This window comes from Peromyscus leucopus, chromosome 10, assembly GCF_004664715.2.
Source record: "Peromyscus leucopus breed LL Stock chromosome 10, UCI_PerLeu_2.1, whole genome shotgun sequence".
Classification (NCBI taxonomy): domain Eukaryota; kingdom Metazoa; phylum Chordata; class Mammalia; order Rodentia; family Cricetidae; genus Peromyscus; species Peromyscus leucopus.
In genome coordinates this window covers 91,317,248-91,336,781 of record NC_051071.1, presented here as the reverse complement: position 1 = coordinate 91,336,781, position 19,534 = coordinate 91,317,248, and the positions used below count along the sequence as shown (strand labels likewise).

The 19,534-nt window shown below is 41.3% G+C and overlaps 1 protein-coding gene and 1 pseudogene across 11 annotated transcripts in view; both read left to right on the top strand.

Annotated features, from left to right (window-relative positions):
- The window catches only part of Znf644 (zinc finger protein 644), a 78,435-nt gene that overhangs the window by 6,163 nt on the left and 52,738 nt on the right, over nucleotides 1-19,534 (top strand). The gene's annotated exons all lie outside the window — the stretch shown is intronic.
- LOC114691811 lies at nucleotides 7,534-18,757 on the top strand (annotated as a pseudogene).

The window sequence follows — 19,534 nt, the reverse complement described above, 5'->3', positions numbered from 1 at the left end:
GAAGGGGTCTCGTGTAGTCTACGCTGGCCCCCAATTCATTATATAGCTGGGATGATCTTGATCTTCCTGCCGCCTCCCAAGTGCTGGGGGTACAGGCTGCATCATCATTGCTGGCTTGAAAAGCTACTCCCGATCCTAGCACTATAATATAGTAGTGATGGCATTAATATAAAGTTACTTTGTCTATTATGTGTTTTTATAATGCTAAAGAGGCATATGTTCCCATTTTACATATAAGGAAGTACCCCAGACTTAAAGCATTATAGTTAACAGATCACCAGGTTTGAGCTCAGATGTATCTTGATCCAAGATGAGTGACGCAGAAAAGTTAAAGTTTGTAAGTAATTTATAATAGATTGTGGAGGTCAGCACTGCACAATAGAAGTTTGAGTTGAGCTACAAGGCTCGATTTAAAATTATAGCCACACTCGAAGAAATAGGTCAAAAATCTAAATATATTTCGACCCAATATGTCCAAAATGCTATTTTATATATTGAATATAACTGAAAAATCGTTACATCAATTATCCATAACAAATCTTTAAAGTCCTGTACTACTGTAGACATAAAGCACATTTTAATTCAGACTGGACACATATTTGCTGTATGGGACAGTGCAAGTATAGAAAGACCTTATTTTTGTTTGTTTGTTTTATTGAGATGGGATTTCTCTGTGTAGCCCAGGCTGCCTTGGAACTCACTCTGTAGACCAGGCTAGCCTCTAACTCACAGAGATCCACCTGGCTCTGCCCCCGAGTGCTAGGATTAAAGGCATGTGCCACCACCGTCCGGCTTAGAAAGTCCTTTTTAGGGTTCTGGATAAAGTGTAATGTTGAAATTTCATTAAAGGATGGTTGAGAAAAAGGAATGCCTGAGAAAAATATTCCTTTAAGCAAGTGATGGAAATAAAAGCAGCTATACATTGAACCCAACTGATAGATTGGAATTCTGGGATGGGATGTGAGAGGTATAGAAACACAGACTAATAATTATATAGTGGAGTTTGTGTGTGCATAATCTATTAGTACTTTATGAATATTGAACTGATAATTTGGAAAAAGTAATACCATACAGAGTTAAGAAAAATGCTGGGAAAATACCAAAGACTTGTGGCTCTTCTGAGATTTCCCATATGGGGATATTGTTGATTTGCTGTATGATGGTGATTGATCAAGAAGACTGAAAACTGAGGAGTGGATTTTAGATTTAGTTAATAGTGACCTGTTTTTAAATGCTTTATTTAGGCAAAGCTTAAACACACGGAAATAACACTATTGAGTACCAAAGAATGTACACAGGTAGTTTTTCTTAGACTCTAGATCATGATAACATTTTTTGGGGCTGGGGAGATGACTTCATGGTTAAGAGCACTTGTTGCTCTTCCAGACCAGAAGACCGGGGTTCAGTTCCCAGCACCCACATCAGGACATTCACAACTCAGGTGCCAGGGGATCATATGCTCTCCTCTGGACTCTGGATACTGCACTCACATGGTGCTTGTACGTACACACATAAAAATTTCAGCACTTCTCTATAGGCAGGCAGAGATCTCTGTGGGTTCAAGGCCAGCTTAGGCTACACAGTGAAACCCTGTATTTTTAATAAAGAACATTTTCTATCCTGAAAAAGGTGTTTTGTAGTACATCCCTGTCAGATGTATCACACTAGATTAGTTTTGTTTCTGATCTTGGTGCTGGCATACATGTTCTCCTTCCCAGGGGTGGGAAAAGTGAAGACTTCTGTCCTTGTCTGCCCTTGCATGAGTTTGGAGGAGTCATATGGTAGTTGGTATCATATTTTTTATTTTCCCTCCAGTGTGATTTATACCGAGACTGGAGAGCAGCTCCTCAGTTTTTACTGACAGGATCCCAGTAGTGGTTAGTGTTAGGACCTGGAAGTTTGTTTAGAATGTAGAGATTTGAGTTGCCTCCACAGATAACAGCTGTCTGCTTGCTTTCCAGTGTAGTAGTCTTTATGCATATAGCCAAGAAGTGTGTGGATTGCCTCCTTACATAGATGCCTTTGGGAGACTTTTTAATAGTAGCTTCTGGATTAACATTCATGGTTTTCAGGCTGCTTAATAAGGTATTTGAGGATTTCTTACTTTAATTGTGGAGGTAGTAATAAATTTTGTACTTGTTTTTACAGTTAGGTATCTACCTCTTAAGTAAAAGGATTCTGGTATTTGTTAACCTATGAATAACTAGAGTGTTACCTTATAGGCTGTTGCACGAGTCTGAATGGTTAAATAGAGGAGGCTTTATCAACTGAAAATTGAGAGGGCAATGCTGGCCAGCAGCGATGCCAGCCTGTGATCCTAGCACTTGGGAGTTGAAGGTCATTTCTGGTTCCAGGGTTAGTGAGGCCAGCCTGGGCTATGTGAGAGCGTGTCTTAGCCCTCCTCCCCACCCCTCAAACCCACAGGAAGAACAAACGGAGAATATAATTGTGGATCATGATTTTTACTTACAGTGTTTGAATTTTCCCCTCTACATCATTGTTACTCATTAATGCTAAGCAGTAGAAGCCTCATTGTATAATATTAACTTGGTGGTTTGGAGAGAAAGAATTTCTTTTCCCCTGAAATCTGAAGGACTTAGAGTTGTAAAGGTATATAGTAAAGAAAATATGTAGCTTACATTTTATTATACCTAGTCTTGAAGAATGGATATGTTATGTATATGCTGTAGAAATTGTCATGGAAAGATTTTAACATTTAATTATGAATGTGTTTAAGCTAATGAATAAAAATTTGTATTCCATGTGAAGAATTTTTGTTTTTTGTTTGTTTTTTTTTGTTTTGTTTTTTTAATAAGCGTGTTTACTATGAGAATTTGCATAGTTTCCTTGAAGATGTGACACCTGTATCTTCAGGATTTTCTTAGGTTAGGACAAATGTACAATTGGGTGGATTAGACATTGAAAAAAGTACATGTTTAGACTTGAAAATGTTAAGATTTTATTAAAAAATACTGGATTTAGGAATTCACAAAACAATAGGATGTTATTGAAGTTTTTGGAACCGACTTCTGAGTGTTTCATGGTGCTGTGTTTGTTGATAATCATTTGTGAATTTGCTTTTGTTTTCAGAAACATTTTGTTTGATTGCATGCCCCACTTTTCACGTCTTTTTATTTTTTTTTAACCTTTTGAAACTTTTTACTGAAATCACAAACACACATTTTTCACTGCAGTATGTGACATGTTACGTCTTCCAGTTTGGTCACTCCTTTAAAGCCCGAGTACGTCACACTTGGGACTGTCCATGAGCCTGAGCAGCCTGCCTTGACAAGCAGGCAGGAGACCCCACCAAAGGTCAAATATTCAGGCAGACTAAATGCAGAGCATGTGTCTCTAAACATGATAGAGCTGAAAATGACAGTATCACTAAAAGTGATACAGTTCACAGGTGAAATCTGCCTACCACATGTCTTTGAACCTGGAGTGATACAATAAGTTATTTCACACACACACACACACACACACACACACACACACACACACACACACATACACACGTTTACATCAAGTGGAATTTGCAGTCTATGCCTGTACTTTTAAAAAATTTAAACGGTGAAAATTCAGACGAAAAAGTAATTTTCTTAGGGTAAATCCAACAACTTCTTTCATGAACTAATTGTTAAAAACCTGAAGTAACTAACAAAACCAGAAAACACATTCATACCACAGTTGCTCTGCTTTATTTGGGTTGGTTATACAATTGGCTTAGTGTCTCTGTATTAGTAGGAATGCTCCAAAGAGCTGATGACTTGGAAGCCACTTACATATATACTGGGCTGGCATAAAATAAAATGAATGATGTGAGTGGATTAATCAAGAAAGCTGCTTTGTAAAAATAATGTTTTACCTAAATTTTGAAGAAGTGCTATGGATAAATAGATTTATCAGAGAGAAATGGATGTTAAAAGAAAGTCACAGTGGTGGGAAATATAGGATGCAAACATTTTCCTTGATTAGTCAATTTTAAAATAAAGGTAACGCAAACAAACTTGGTAAGGTTATAACATGAACTGGAGGGATCTGAAGTTTGCATTGGAGATTTGAAGTAAAAGTTTGATCATTGACTGACCAGAATTCCATGAAAAAGGTAGGAAAAAAATGTAGCTAGAACATGCTTGGGGAAGTGACAGGAGAGGAGGGTCAGGCAGAGTTGATCTGCGTGGTGGGGACATTAAGAGGAAGGTGGGCCATGGCTTTTGTTTTTGAGACAGGTTTTCAAAGTGTTGTCCTCATACTCACTTTGTAGACCAAGCTGACCTCACACTCACAGAGATCTGCCTGCCTCTGCTTCCCAAGGGCTGGGATTAAAGGTGTGTGCTCTGCCACATCCAGCAGAAGATGGATTTTTTTTTAAATGATGCCATGAAATATTGTGGCTCCTAATTGTGTTGTACAGAGCTAAATAAAAATGAAACCACTTCACTTGGTGCTGGAGAAATGGCGTGGTGGGTGTACACGTGTGGGGACTTGAATTTGATAAAAGCGGGAGTACAGATCTGTGTATTTATAACCTCTGGGGGTGGCGTGGGGAGGTTGAGGGGACAGGTTGATGTATAGCTGAATTGGCCAGTTCCAGGACCTCCTGCATCCACCGGCAGGCACACCTGTGAATAAGCACACATGAACACATGCACTCACATATAGCACATACCAAGTGGAACAATGTTACTATTTTCTGTTATTCAGTTTAGTTGATGATAAAGTTTATATATGAGTTACAGATCTTATGATACATATGTCTTTTTCCGTAAGAGACTCAGTGATTTCAGCTTTTGTTAAGTTTGACGTAAGAACACTGGAAGCCAGCCTGGCCTACATAGTAAGTTCTGGGACAGTCAGGGCCACAGAGAGACCTTTCCAAAAATCCAAAACAAAAAAACCCCACTGAAATCCAAGAAAGCTAATAGAAATGGATGGATTTTGAATGAAATATTTGAGTTCAATGGAATATGGTGCTGAATTTTAATTAAAATAGTACATATTAGCCATAGTGTAAGAGATAATTGATAAAAGAGCTGATAGAAAAAAGGCAATAATTAAAGTTAATTATCTCAACCATCAGTTTGTTATTAAGTAGGTACTTGTTTGAAAAACTTGGAAAATTTGGAGACACTCCCCTGTATTAGAGGCAGAAAGAAAGCAAGTCCTCATGCTTGGCGGGCAAGTGCTGTCTCTGCCTTTGAGGTATACCTGTGCTCAGCATTAGGGTGAAATGCTTCAAGATTTAATTCCCTGGCTGGTACACGTTCTTACAGTGTATATGATTTATCTCTACTGGAATTTCTAAGGGCTCTTTAATTGAATGTATATTATATTTTATAACATCTATAAGTATGTAATGTGTAGAAGATCATTCTTGAAATGGAATTGGGAAAAACATGAAAATTACAGCAATAATAAAATTTAAATATTTTTCCTGCTTTTTAAAGAATTAAACAGTTTAGAAAATTTGGAGTAAATGGGGTTTTACAGTTTTAAGGTAGTAATGTCTTAGTTTTGAAATACATTTACATATTAGCCATTCTAACTTAGTTAATAATTTTTGGAAACTAGGGATAATAGTTACATTTGACTTTATCCGTTACCTATCGTCCTCCAAATCAACTAAAGCAAAAGATGTTTCCCTTGCTGTCGAATGGGAACTGGAAGTTTCATCTGTTTCTCAGATTGGGAGTTGGTGTAGACAGGATGGTGAGAAGAGGGACAGAGAACGACTCTCAGTGTGTGGGTGCAGGAGTGACACTTCCCTGAAGCCTCGCTCTTCTTGCTTAGTTAGTCCAAAGTTAGGCCTCTGTGGCTCCTGAGCTGCGGGATAGGGCCACTGTGGTGGGTAATGAAAAATGGCTATATGCAGGACCAGAGCTAGCAGTGTGAAAGGACACCAGGACACTACTCTGATGGTTCTAAACACTCCTCATCTACAGAAGTACTTACAAGTCCCGTGTGATGCAGTGACTGTCTTAGGGCAGTAGTGCTGTTAGAGTTACAGACACTCCAGATGGACACCTGGTGGGGAATTGTCTGTCTGACTACCTTCTGGTTGCCTTGCTTTCTAAGCCTGACTCACTAGTTTTCCTTTCAGATGTTAACTGAGACTTAAGCAGCATTGATTTCTGCTCCTCTTCATTAAAAATTTGCTGGGTTTTGTTTTGTTCTTTCAATTTGTTTTAAGACAAAATCTTACTCTGTAAACTAAGGTGGCCTGTCTGCAAACTCACAGAGATACACCTGCCTCTTAAGCTGGAATTAAAGGCTTGTGCCATTCTGCCTGGCCTTGCTGTGTATTTTAAAAATGATAACAAATGATGAAAACAAAAATGGTAATATATATACATATATATTAAAACAAATGATACTTCTATGCCAAACAGTTGAATGAAGAAAGAATTGTTTCATTAAAAAGCTCGGTGTACTAAGTACAATATTAGGCTTAAGTTTGTGTGATTAACAAATAGCTCTGAGACAAAAAAGAAACTTCCTCAAAAAATTGGTAACACTAGCCTTGGATCTTAGTTCACCTTTTAGAACTTTGTAAATCGAGTAAACAGTAACTAAAGACAGGTCAGATTTGAATAGCCATGTTTTATTTAATAAGCTATTCCTAACATTCCTAATAGAGTACATATTTTCTCAAATTCCTGTGATTCTCTTTTATTAAAAAATATTTTTATAAATTGTATATTGGTGGCCAGAGAGATGACTTACTGCTCTTCCATGTAAATCTTTTTAAGAAGGTTGTATATTCGCCTCAAAGAGAGTTTTAATTTTATACGAGAGAATTCTATAGGTGATGTTTTACTGTGGTGTGCAGTAAAACTTGATGTCAAGTGATAGTAGCCAGAATAGCTACTGAGACTATGCTACTGTGCTTTGCTTGAACTTGAAAAAAAAAAGATGCCTAACCTTTATCTGAGCATGGTAGGTTAGACAGCCACGTGTCATCAGCATCCCACCAGGATTGTAATAGAAGGTTAAGAGAGGGATCCCCGAAGTGAAACCTGGCAACCAGCAGTGACTAACTGTAGAGAAACCCGACTAATACTCAGGGAAAGGGGCCTACGCCTGGTCATGAGTTGGTGGCTGCAGGGGCATTAGAAGAAACTTGTAAAAGCCTGTAATGCAGGCAGCACTTGTGGGATCTTTTACCTCCAATTTTCTTTCCTTACACTGAACTGTAAGATCTGTGTAGGTGAGAATAACTAGGCAGAACTCAGGTTAAGGGTATGTCCCTAAACTCAAGGAGAATAACTACATGTTGGACTAGAAATCCACACCAGCCTGTTTTCTCCTCTCAGTTCTGTCTGTCAGGATCCTATTCCCAGACGCCGGATTGGTTCATTCAATCTTTTACAGCAAACTGGTGAGAGAAAGGAAAAACAAAAACTCAGATGATAATAGAGGACAATCCTGGTAAACGACTCAGATTGATAGGATTGTAGCGACACCTGCCCACGGACAGTTCCACTTAATCCTAGGACTGAGGATCACCAAGCACTTGAGAATAAGCCGAAGATGATAGCGGAGGATGTAGAAGTGTACTGCAAGAGAACCGTAAATGTTACCGGTATTGTAGCTAGAGTTTTTCTCTCTGGGTCCCAACAAGCCCCAGTGGTCCCTTAGCCCACTTATAAAATAAATATACAGATGCTTATATTATTTAAACTGCTCGGCCATTAGTTCAGGCCTACCATTGTCTAGCTCTTATACTAAGCCCATTTCTGTTAATCTATATGTTGCCATGTGTTCCGTGGCTTTATTTGTTACATGATGCTCCCTGGACGGCAGCTGGTGTCTCCTCCTCTCTGCCTTTCTGTCCTTTCCTTTCTCCTCTGTTAGTCCCGCCTATACTTCCTGCCTGGCTACTGGCCAGTGTTTTATTTATACAGATCGATATCCATAGCACTTTGCCTTTTCTTCTTTTTTTTTCAAAAAGGAAGGTTTTAATTTTAACATAGTAAAATCACATATAACAAAACAATTATCAAGCAAGAATTACAGTTACAATATTAAAGTAGATATCCTATCTTTTATCATAACTGAGGAAATTATATCTAGTCTTCAACCACATCAAAGACCCCAGGAGGATATAATATTACCTGAGGAACAGGAGAAGGATGCAAGCAACTTTCAGGAGTCTTGCAGGGTAGACAGAGACAGCTGGCAGCCTGGACAGTCACCTAATGTTCCTTTGTAAAGTTGGGGCATCTGTCTTCAGCCCATAGGCCTAGAATCTGTCAGTCATTTTTCTCTGTGTCCTGTAGAATGTCTGGCAGCTTCCTCTGCGAAGCAGGAATCTGAAGGACCATTTCGCCAAGCAAAGTTCAGTGGTTACCTTCCTATGCGTCCTGCATGTCCAGTCAATCAAGCAGTCCAGGCAAGAACTGTTTCTTGTCCAAATGGCTATTTTTGCCAAGGTGAAGATAAACTCCATATAGAGTGTCTTCGATGCTCATCCTCCTCTCTGAAGTAAATCGGTGTTGCCAGGAGCAGACATGTCTCACTGTCCAGAAAGTCTAAATTTTTAAAAATATTTTAAATGCCATATTCTGTAGGTCTTTGAAGTGTTTGAAGATTACCTATCTATCTGAAATATATCTATGTATACCTACAAGACTTAACTAATGTGGCTACAAGCATGATTATCATAGATGACTAATTATTAATATATGTCTTAGTTATCCATTACAATTTTAAATGAGCTGTACAAACATACCTTAAACAAGAGTAGAAATATACACACAGTATAACAAAATTAACTTTAAATTTGTATCAATAAACTAAAATCTATACCAATGTAAAACATTTCAAACAAGTTGTTGCTCTTTAAAAGTAGGTTCATTAATCTACCCTTTCATCCTTTCATATCTATATCATATCCCCTTTTTTCTTTAGAAAGGGATTGTATTTACAATCAACCTGATTTAAATAAAAATATTTTTTCTCTGTCCCACATCACGGTATCTTTGGAAAGCTATAAAAAGGCAGGTGTTTGGAAAATAAGGAAGAGCTCTTAGAAGTTGAGACTAGGAAGTTCAGAGCACTAAACATTTAAAAGAAGCGTTAGGAGTTCAGAATCCTAATAGAAGGCTGGACGACAAAGTTCAATCTTCCACAAAGCATAAAAAGGGATATAAAGTGGAGAAAATAAAATCAGAACGCACTTGGAGGTTCAGCATGGGAAAAACAATTACAGACTAGAAAATGAATGAAAGAAGTTAGCGGTTGAGCGAGAACTGAGTTTTATATAACAAGGGGAGCCTGGTGGGGGTGCACACCTGTGGCTTAGGGTTGGCTGGAGCAGAATTGCGAGTTTGAAGCTTGCGTGGGCTGTGGAACTAGCTCAAGTTCAACCTGGATGGTGTAGCAAGACAGTGTCTCAAAAATTGACAAAGAAGGGGCGAGGAGGGTTGGGGCTCGCTGTCGCTCGAGGACAGCAGACTTGCCTAGCGTGCCCACGGCTCTGGGTTCAGTGCCAGGAAAACACAGTGTTCAGCATAGATACCAGAGATAAAGGGAAGGTCATAAATGCCGATTATGTCTCAGCATTGGAAAATAATGAGTGCTTTCCAAATTCTGAAGGAAAGCTATTCTTGTATGTTACTCATTTGCACTCTACTACCTTGTCACGTGTGGGAGCAGCTATAAAAATCCCAAAACTGTTTAGAACCTTCACTTCAGATGCAGTGTGTTTTAGGAAGTTACTGAAAGGTACATGCTACCTAAAGAATGATGGGGTGAACTACAAAGAGGAATATGGTCCTATACTAGATGCAGGTGACTGGAATCCCTGGATGGTGGGGGGGACCCAAGGATGCAGGGTTTGAAGAGCGACTGGTTTAAATTGGGACAGGACAGTGGACAGCTCCCTCCCCTCCCTCCCTCCCTCCCTCCCTCCCTCCCTCCCTCCCTCTCTCCCTCTCTCCCTCCCTGTCTCTCTCTGTGTATGTGTGTGTGATTATGTATGTATGTGCATGCATGCGCACCTTCAAGGTAAGAGCCTTTAGATGCTCCCAGAGCTGAAATTAGAGATGTTTGTGAGCCACACAGTGTAGATATTGGGAATTGAACTTGGATTTTCTGGAAGAGCAGTAAGTGTTCTCCGCTGCTGAGCGATCCCCCCCCCCGGCCCCCCCCCCCCCCCCCCCCCCCCCCCCCCCCCCCCCCCCCCCCCCCCCCGTCCAGTTCCTGGACTTGGAACTTTTACAGATTTCAGAGTTTTTGTTTTTGTTTTTTGAGACAGGGTTTCTCTGTGTAGCTTTGCGCCTTTCCTGGGACTCACTTGGTAGCCCAGGCTGGCCTCGAACTCACAGAGATCCGCCTGCCTCTGCCTCCCGAGTGCTGGGATTAAAGGCGTGTGCCACCACCGCCCGGCAGGTTTTATTTTTTTTTATTTTGAATATTTAAGTGGAGTTTACCAACAGAGCATCAGAAGCCCCAAAGTTTTGGATATGGAAGCTCTAGATTGCAGACTTTTGGATTAGGGGTGTTTGTAGAGCTTTTGTGATTTAGATTTGTAGGAGGTATTTGAATTTCTTTTAATGGTGGTCTGCTCTTGGTATGTGACTAATAATTACCCTGACAGAGTTAAGTGCTCTAGGCTTTGGAAGTTTGAGGTGTGATGCTAACTCTTCAGACATTTGGAATAGATGTAGACTTCACCAGAGAAGGCAGCTGAACCTCTCTGGTAGATCTGTTCAGATTTCTTATATCTTGAGTCAGTTTTGACCGTTTATTTTTAACAGTAAAGTTTACAAATTTGCATGCCATTCTTTTTTTTTTTTTTTTAAAGATCTATTTATTTATGATGTATACAGTGTTCTGTCTGCAGCCAGAAGAGGGCGCCAGATCTCATTACAGATGGTTGTGAGCCACCATGTGGTTGCTGGGAATTGAACTCAGGACCTCTGGAAGAGCAGCCAGTGCTCTTAACCTCTGAGCCACCTCTCCAGCCCCCTGCATGCCATTCTTATACAGAAGTCATGTTACTGTGAAGAGGCTTAGATAAGTATTACTGTAAAGTAGCTTGGTGGCAAAGAAAATGGAATTAGGTGCTGTTAGGATGAGTGTACGACTCAGCCAGGCAGTGTTTGTGGCTTTGGCCGAGGTTTGTTCATGAGTTCATTTAGCAGCAGGTCATTTCAGGAAGGTGACTGGCTCTCTTGCGCCTGACTCACCTGTTACTCAGCGACAGCTGTTCTAGGATTGGGTGAGACAGCTGAGAGACAGCTGAGATAGCCTGTCAGACTTCCAGTCGGAGTGTTTCAGTGCCAGCAGCAGCAGGATTCTGAGAAAGAGGAGAGGCATATGCATCCTGTGACTGCTGCCAGTCCTCACAAGGTCAGGTGAAGACCTGTTGGGGTTGGAGAGAAATCATCTCTTGGTGGGTTTCACTGACTATTTTGATGGCTGATTATGTGATACAGAATACAGGCTGTTGATTTGCAGTTGTGTTTTTTATTTTATTTGTATTTGTTTGTGTCTGTGTACCATGTCTATACATTACCCTTGGAGGCTAGAAGAGAGCATTGGATCCCCTGGACTGGAGTTAGAGGTGGGTGTGAGCCCCCCTGTAGGTGGGTAATGGGAATAGAACCCGGATCCTCCTGAAGAACATCCAGTCCTCTTTTTTTTTAATCATATTTTTGAGATTATAATTTAATTATATTTCTCCTTTTCCTTTCTTCCCATCAAATCCTCTAGTATACCCCTCCCCACTCTTCTAATCCATGACTTCTTTTTTCACTGTTGTTACACGCATATTACATATACACATATATTTCTAAATATAATCTGCTCAGTCTGTATAGTCCTATTTGTGTGTATGTTTTCAGGGTTGACCATGGGGCATTGGACAACCAATTGGTGTGTTTTTCTTGGGGAAGGCCATCTCTCCTATTCCCAGCTTTTCTCATTTGCCTATAGTGTTTTTGTAGTGTCAAGGCTTTGTGGGTTTTCCCCGTCCACTTTGCCATGTCCATTGGTGTCATCCTGACTCAGGTCATGTTTGGGCAGTCGTGTTGGTGAGGCGTAATGATATTACTAGGAGGCACATCTCTCAGTAAACTCCCTGATCCTCTAGCCCTTACAAATCTTTCCACCCCTGAGCCTTAGGTGCAGGATGTTTTGTAGATGTGTCCATTGGGACTCCACAACTCTGCATTTTGATTGGTTGTGGTTTTCTGTAGTCTCCATCTGTTACAAAAGAGACGTTTCCTTGACAGGGGGTGAGGATTACACGTACCTGTGAGTATGAGGACACATGTTTAGAAAGTAGTGATTATGCTGCCTTAGGAAATTAGTGGTTGTAGATTCTCCTCCATAACTGAGTTCACTAGAACTGAGTGGCTGGCTAGGTTTCTGGTGCTGCCAGGTATGACATCCCTCTTGTTGAATGGGTCTTCAATCCCATTAAAGAGTTGTTGGGTACCACCAAAGGATGTGCGCCTCTAGTGTTCCTTAGTGTGTGTACCCTGTTGGTGGTTGATACAGTTTGTAGGCATCGTAGCTGTGTGTGACTGTTGGTTATCTTCCCTCCTTTGGAAGCTTGTGTGGTACCTTCTAGTATCCTGAAAGCTAGTCCTCAATGAGGGCATGTTCAGGTCATTTCCCAGAGTCTTTGGGGTAGACAGTTTAGTCTTAATTGATGAGCCGTTTCTCCAGCTCCTGAATTGTGATTTGATTCAGCCTGTAAAAGTAGGTTAATTTTTTTTTTTTGTACTTTAACAGAAATTGTAATGTCCATTTAATAGTACAGGTGATTCTACTATGTTTGTTTCATGAAATATGTTACAATGTTTGGAAGCATTGTTTATATATTGAATTACCAATTGTAGAGATGTTGGTAACTCATTTGTACTTCACTCTTTTGATTGTCAATTACATTATTTTTGAGAATTTATTTCCATTCTAACTTTTGTAATTTGAAATTGGGATTTTTTCCTAAATTCAAACCTGGCATGTTGTGAATGTTTTAAGTTATGGACAATTAGCTGTCTAGTCACATCTTTAAACTTATCATTTGGACAGACTTGGTAGCTATAGACACCCATGAAATTATCACTGTGTCATGCTGATGAACATGCTCATTACTTTTAGAATCCTTTTTACATCCTGTGGTAGTGATCCTTTCCTATTGTATTTCCCTTGTGTCCAGGAAGTGACTGACTACATTATCATTGTGGGATAGTTTGAATATCCTACAATTTTATGAAATGAAACCAGATTTTTTTTTTCATGGCATTTTTCACACAGCATTGTGAGATACAGCACTTCACCAACACTCAGTGTGAGTGTTCTACAGTGTGTAGTGTATCTTCTTCTAGCTGGTGACAGGATACCATGTATCTTTGCATGTGCTTCATCATCCAGGAATGACGTCAAAGTTCGTTTTGTTTACAGTGTACTAACAGTTGATGAAGCACACCCTTATCTGTGGTCTGTTTTATGTCCATGGAGGGTTGGTTACAAAGTCTCCAAAATATATGATGTTCAAGTGTCTTACATGAAATGGCACAGTATTAGCATTTAACTTAGGCACATCCTCCTCTTGAAGTTCAGTCTCTTGATGACTTAGTGCCAGCTGAGTGTCCTCCAACAAAGTTTGTGCCCTGTAATTCTTTGAAATTCTTCCCTTCTCTATCACACCCCCTTTCTATTTTTTAAATAGCCTGTCATTCACTATGACTTTCTTTTTCTACTGAGTCAAGATCCCCTTTTGTACTGATAGTTAACTAATCAGTGATATTTTCTATTTTGTCTGAAAGGCATAGGCATGATTTCTAGTTCTTTTTGAGTCAGGGTAATCTTTATTTTGGGGGATGACTCTTAGTTTTGACTAGTTTCTGCATAGGGTTGCATAACGATATCATGGCCAGACACTTAGAGGCATTCTTTGTCTGTTCAACTCTTCCATACTTTGTCCTGATGTGGCCGGTTGTATGGTTTTGGACTTGCAGCTCAGTCTTTTGCCAGAGACCACTGTATTCTCCCTGGGAATGTGTTCTGTGAGTGAGGTATGTACTTCTCCAGGCATCAGTTTGCTGCTTCATTTATTGACCTTTTAGGTCTAACCTGAAGACTGTTAATACATTTTTATATATTTGGTTTCTTAGGCTATTCTAGCAAAAGGGTAAAGCTAATTTCTGTTACTCTCCCTAGGCCATTATATGTGTTCTTACCCCTCTATGTTTTTATTGTATTAAGGAACATGTACCATTTAAAATGTTTTTTTTTTTTTTAAAGACTTATTTATTTTGTGTGTATGAGTGTTTTACCTGCGTGTCTGTAAGTTTTCAAAGGCCCACCCACTTCATGTGACCTCCTCCTTTCAGCTAGGCTCCACATAATCAAAGTAGTACCACTAGCTGGGGACCAAGTCTTCAAACATTTGGAAGACATTTCAGATTCAAACCATTTTTGTACCTAATCTCCTTTATTAGTTAGGGATTATTCAAACATTTTACTTGTCAAGTTTTGGTATACACACACACACACACACACACACACACACAGAGATTTACTTTTAATTAAGCACATATAATGTGTGTGGAAGGGGTGGGTGGGTGTGCATTTGTGAGTATAGGTGTAGCCAGAATTTTCCTCTGGTCCTGCCTGGCCCTGCAGTCCCACAGCCACTTATACGATAATCATTCAGAAGCTTATATTAATTATAACTGCTTGGCCATTAGCTCAGGCTTATTACTGACTAGCTCTTACACCTAAATTAACCCATAATTCTGATTTATGGTTAGCCGCGTGGCTTGGTACCTTTTCTCAGTTCTGCCTTGTCATCTTGCTTCCTCTGTGTCTGGCTCATCACTCCTCACTCTGCCCTTCCTCTTCCCAGCTTTGTCCTTCTCTGCTCACCCCACCTACACTTCCTGCCTGGCTACTGGCCAGTCAGCGTTTTATTAAACCTGTGTATGCGAGCACTATCCCACAGCATGTAGGTGCATGCAGAGTCCAGAAGAAGAGTTTCCCTGGAGCTGGGGTTACAGGTGGTTGTGTCACCCATACTGGGTGCCAGGAACTGCACTCTAGTTCTCTGGAAAAAAAGCAGATTTTGTTAACTGCTGTCTTTCATCCAAAGTAATTACGTTTTTAAGTATATATTCACTTGCAGGTTTTCTAATTTGTTGGCCATTGTGGTTCCCAGTGTTCCCTTCAGAATCTCTGACATCAGTTCCTTTGCAATATCCTCTTTATTTCTGTTTCTAGGGGTCTTCTTTTGGGTTCGTGTCTTAATATTTATTATGCCCTTCTTTCTGACTTGCTTTAGCTTAGTTCTTTTTATAGTTCATTTAGGCATAGTATCTAAATTCTCTGGTGACATCTGTTTTGATGCTTTGATTGATTAAGAGTGAGCTTTTGGTTCCATGTACCACAGATGCCTGTAATTCTAGGACTTGAGATAGCCTGGACTACATATCAAGGTCTTGTCCCAAAAGTACCCTTCAGAGAACTTTCTAAGAGAACAAGGTACCTACTTCCCACTGGTGTGTGAATTCACTGCTTCCCTTCTGCTGTCAGACAGATGGGTTTATGCTCTGAAGTTTTTGATACTGTAACTGTGTATCTGAATGTCTGATTACTTACTTGTCTGAAATATGTCATTTTCCAAAATACATTTGTCTCTTCAGCATATTTTCCCTTTTAATACCAGATGTTATTGTGGTATTTTTATAATTACTAAGACAGTAATGTCACATGGCCTTAATAAAGATACCCCCTCTGTAGCTGGAGTTTTCCTCTGCCCACCCAGCTCCTGCAGCTGCTCAGACCCAAGTAAACACACACAGACTTATATTACTTATAAACTGTATGGCCGTGGCAGACTTCTTGCTAGCTAGGTCTTACATCTTAAATTAACCTATTTTTATAATTCTATACCTTGCTACATGGCTCATGGCTTACTGTTATCTGTACATCTTGCTTCTCATGGCAGTGGCTGGCAGCGTCTCCTGACTTAGCCTTCCTGTTCCCAAAATTTTCTACTTGGGTCTGAATGACTGTGAGCCCCGGCAGGACTGGAGAAATCTCCAGGTACACGCCCTCCCCTCATTTCTTCAGGTTTTTTTCCCCCTAATATTCCTTTTCTGTTCCATGCAGCTCCTAACATTTGGTTGCCATTTTCTGTAGATGCCTCATGACATATTTTTAATGACTTTAACATTTTTGAGTATTGTTCGGCTTCATTAGAAGATCTTTGTTGGAATGTGTTTTCTCAGGGTTAGGATGTAGAGATCAGGATGTAGAGGGCATCAGGATGTAGTGGGCATCAGGATGTAGAGGGCATCAGGATGTAGAGGGCATCAGGATGTCGCGGGGCATCAGGATGTAGAGGGTATCAGGATGTAGAGGGCATCAGGATGTAGAGGGGCATCAGGATGTAGAGGGCATCAGGATGTAGAGGGCATCAGGATGTAGAGGGGCATCAGGATATAGAGGGCATCAGGATGTAGAGGGGCATCAGGATGTAGAGGGCATCAGGATGTAGAGAGCATCAGGATGTAGAGGGGCATCAGGATGTAGAAGGGCATCAGGATGTAGAGGGGCATCAGGATGTAGAGATGATCAGGATGTAGAGGTCATCAGGATGTAGTGGGCATTAGGATGTAGAGATCAGGATGTAGCGGGGCATCAGGATGTAGCGGGGCATCAGGATGTAGAGGGCATCAGGATATAGAGGGCATCAGGATGTAGAGGGGCATCAGGATGTAGAGGGCATCAGGATGTAGAGGGGCATCAGGATGTAGAGGGGCATCAGGATGTAGAGGGGCATCAGGATGTAGAGGGGCATTAGGATGTAGAGGGGCATCAGGATGTAGAGATGATCAGGATGTAGAGGGCATCAGGGAGATGCATTTGACAGTGTAGTCTCCTCCCAGACCCTGCTGAGGAGCGGAGTTGTGCTTCCTGCTCTTGCTTTCCTCCTTTCCTGTTTCCTTCCCTAGTGCTTATCTAGAATTCTTTTATTCCAGTTAGGGGTGACCTTGGAAGTACTGTCTGTCAAACTTCCTTACATGATCCTTCATAACAGGAAAAGTGGAAGGTAGCTGCTGTTGGTTTTGGAGAGGGTGCAGAGAAAAGTGGACGCTTGTGGACTGTGGTGGGATTGTAATTTAGTAGAGCCTTTGTGGAGAAGAGTAGAGGAACAAGAAGAGAATTATCAATGTAGTGCAGTGGCCCAGCCCGGGTGTATGTCCGCAGGAATGAAAGCAGTGTGCAGACAGCTGGCTGTGCTCCTAAGCGCACTGTAGCACTGATGGCCATAGTGAAGATGTAAGGATGAAAACTGGCTGTCTCCCACCAGATAGGGGAATTAGTAAGGAAATGTGTACATACAGAGTGAACTGCTATTCAACACCGAGCTAGAAAAAAGTGATGTCACCTGGGACAGTGCAGACGAATGTGGAGGACTTCATGCTAAGTCAAATGAGCCAATGAGAAGATGGCATCATGTGACCTCAGAACGAGGACTCTTGGGAAGCTGAACCACAGAACAGGGCTTACCTTGGGCTAGATATGGATGAGGTGGCGAAAGCATTGAATATTGATCGTTTTATTAGAATAAAAAACATAATGTATTACACAGAATGGTGAATAATAGCAATGCCTGTGTATTTCAAAAGTTCTAAGAGTAGATTGAATGTCTCATCACTAAAACCTGGGTTTGTGCTGACTTATTATTATAGCTTAATTATCTGACAGTGTAAGCCCTGGTTAAAACGTGACATTTACCCTGTCAGTGACATGCACGGGCCATTTCCAAGCCTCCTCTTTCAAAATGGCAGCTAGAAGGAAGTTTGCGGTGAGGACAAACGCGAAGTTAGAGCTTTAAGGATGTCAGCGCAACTTCTGGCCTGCTGACAGGATGGTTGCTCCCAGGGGTCGCCACCTCGTGAAGGGCGTTTTGTTTGCAGGAACAGGACTGGGATAACGCCGCCGCCTAAGAGGCCCCGGCTTGGGGCGGGAAGCAAGAGCGGAGGCCTAGGCTCCTTGTGGTGCTGGAAGGGGCCAGTCTGGAGGCGGTCAAGGTAGGGAAGCCTTAGGAGCTGCTCAGGGGAGACAGCCACAGCCCGTGTTGTTGAAGAGTGGCCGGGCCGGGGAGTCGGGCCGGACATGCCCACCGGACTTACTGATGCTGATGGACAGCCCCGACAGAGCGGGCTTGCTACAGGTTGATATGCACACGCGGAAGTGTGCTGATTGACTAACCCCGGACTGGATTCCTAGCACCTTTGACCGCTTTTGTGGCCTCGTGGTTCAGCTTTTACGCAGACTCAGTGTCCGAGCAGCCGATGGCCCTCAGAAGGTATTGAAGGTAATTAAGAATCCACCTCCCAGTCGGCTGTATGAAAATCGGCTTTTCCATCGCAGACGTCAGTGATGTGCGAGAGCTGGTGCCCAGGAGTGACCCAGTTGTTTTCCTGGTGGGGGCCTTTGCCCATGGCAAGGCCAGTGTGGAGTACACAGAGAGATGGTGTCCATCGGCAGCTGTCCACGTTCTGCTGCCCTCACCTGGGCCTTCGAAGAAGTGTGGGGCGTCATTTGAGAACAGCGGGGCCTAGTTCTCAGACAGGACTCGTGGCATTGTGTCGGTAGACTCCTAAGGTGTCTGTTGGAAGATAATCATCTCTACCAAGACTGGCAGAGCGGGGAGCCAAGACTGTATATGTTTTTTGTTTTTCCTATAAAGACAGTGCTTTTTTCTTTTTTGCAAAAAACCAAACCAAAACAAAACAAAAACATGTATGATTTTTTTGTTTGTTTGGTTTTGGTTTTTGATTTTTGGTTTTTTTTAAGACAGGGTTTCTCTGTGTAGCCCTGGCTGTCTTAGAACTCACTCTGTAGACCAGGTTGGCCTCAAACTCTGAGATTCACCTGCTTCTGCCAGGGAGTAAAGGCATGAGCCACCACTGCCTGGCAGTAATATGCACAATTATTATTTTTTAATTAAAAAATTTAAAAAATTATTTCTAAAATACACTGGTGTGATTTTGGGTGAATAGATACATTTGAAAAGTTGGGTTTTTTTTCTTTTGAGCAGAACAAGATTTTTAAAAAATGCAAGGAGTTATTTCATTTGTATTGTGGTATTTGAATCCTGGAGCCTGGAAGTTCATGATGAGTGTGCAGGGTTTTTTTCCTACTCAGGCTTTTTTTGCAGGCAGCCTTTCCTGCTCATATGCACAACCAGCCTCTCTTATTGTGAGGAAACTCATAAGACGAGGTTATGGGTTCATCCTCAGCACTCTATATCATTTATTTACCAAAATGCTCTTCTTTCACACATAGTCACATTTGGGGTCAAGGCTTCCACACAGGAAATTTGGGGAGAAGGATAGATGGCCAGCTCTGAAGGCTGGGAGTCTGAATGTCAGCTTTTCAGGAGGCTAGGGTAAAGATGGCAAGTTAAGGCCTGGCTGAGCCACAGAGTGAGTCTAACACCAGCTGGAGGAACTCAGGTTCTTGTTTGAAAAGCTGGAGTTAAAAAAAAAAATACTCAAGCCAG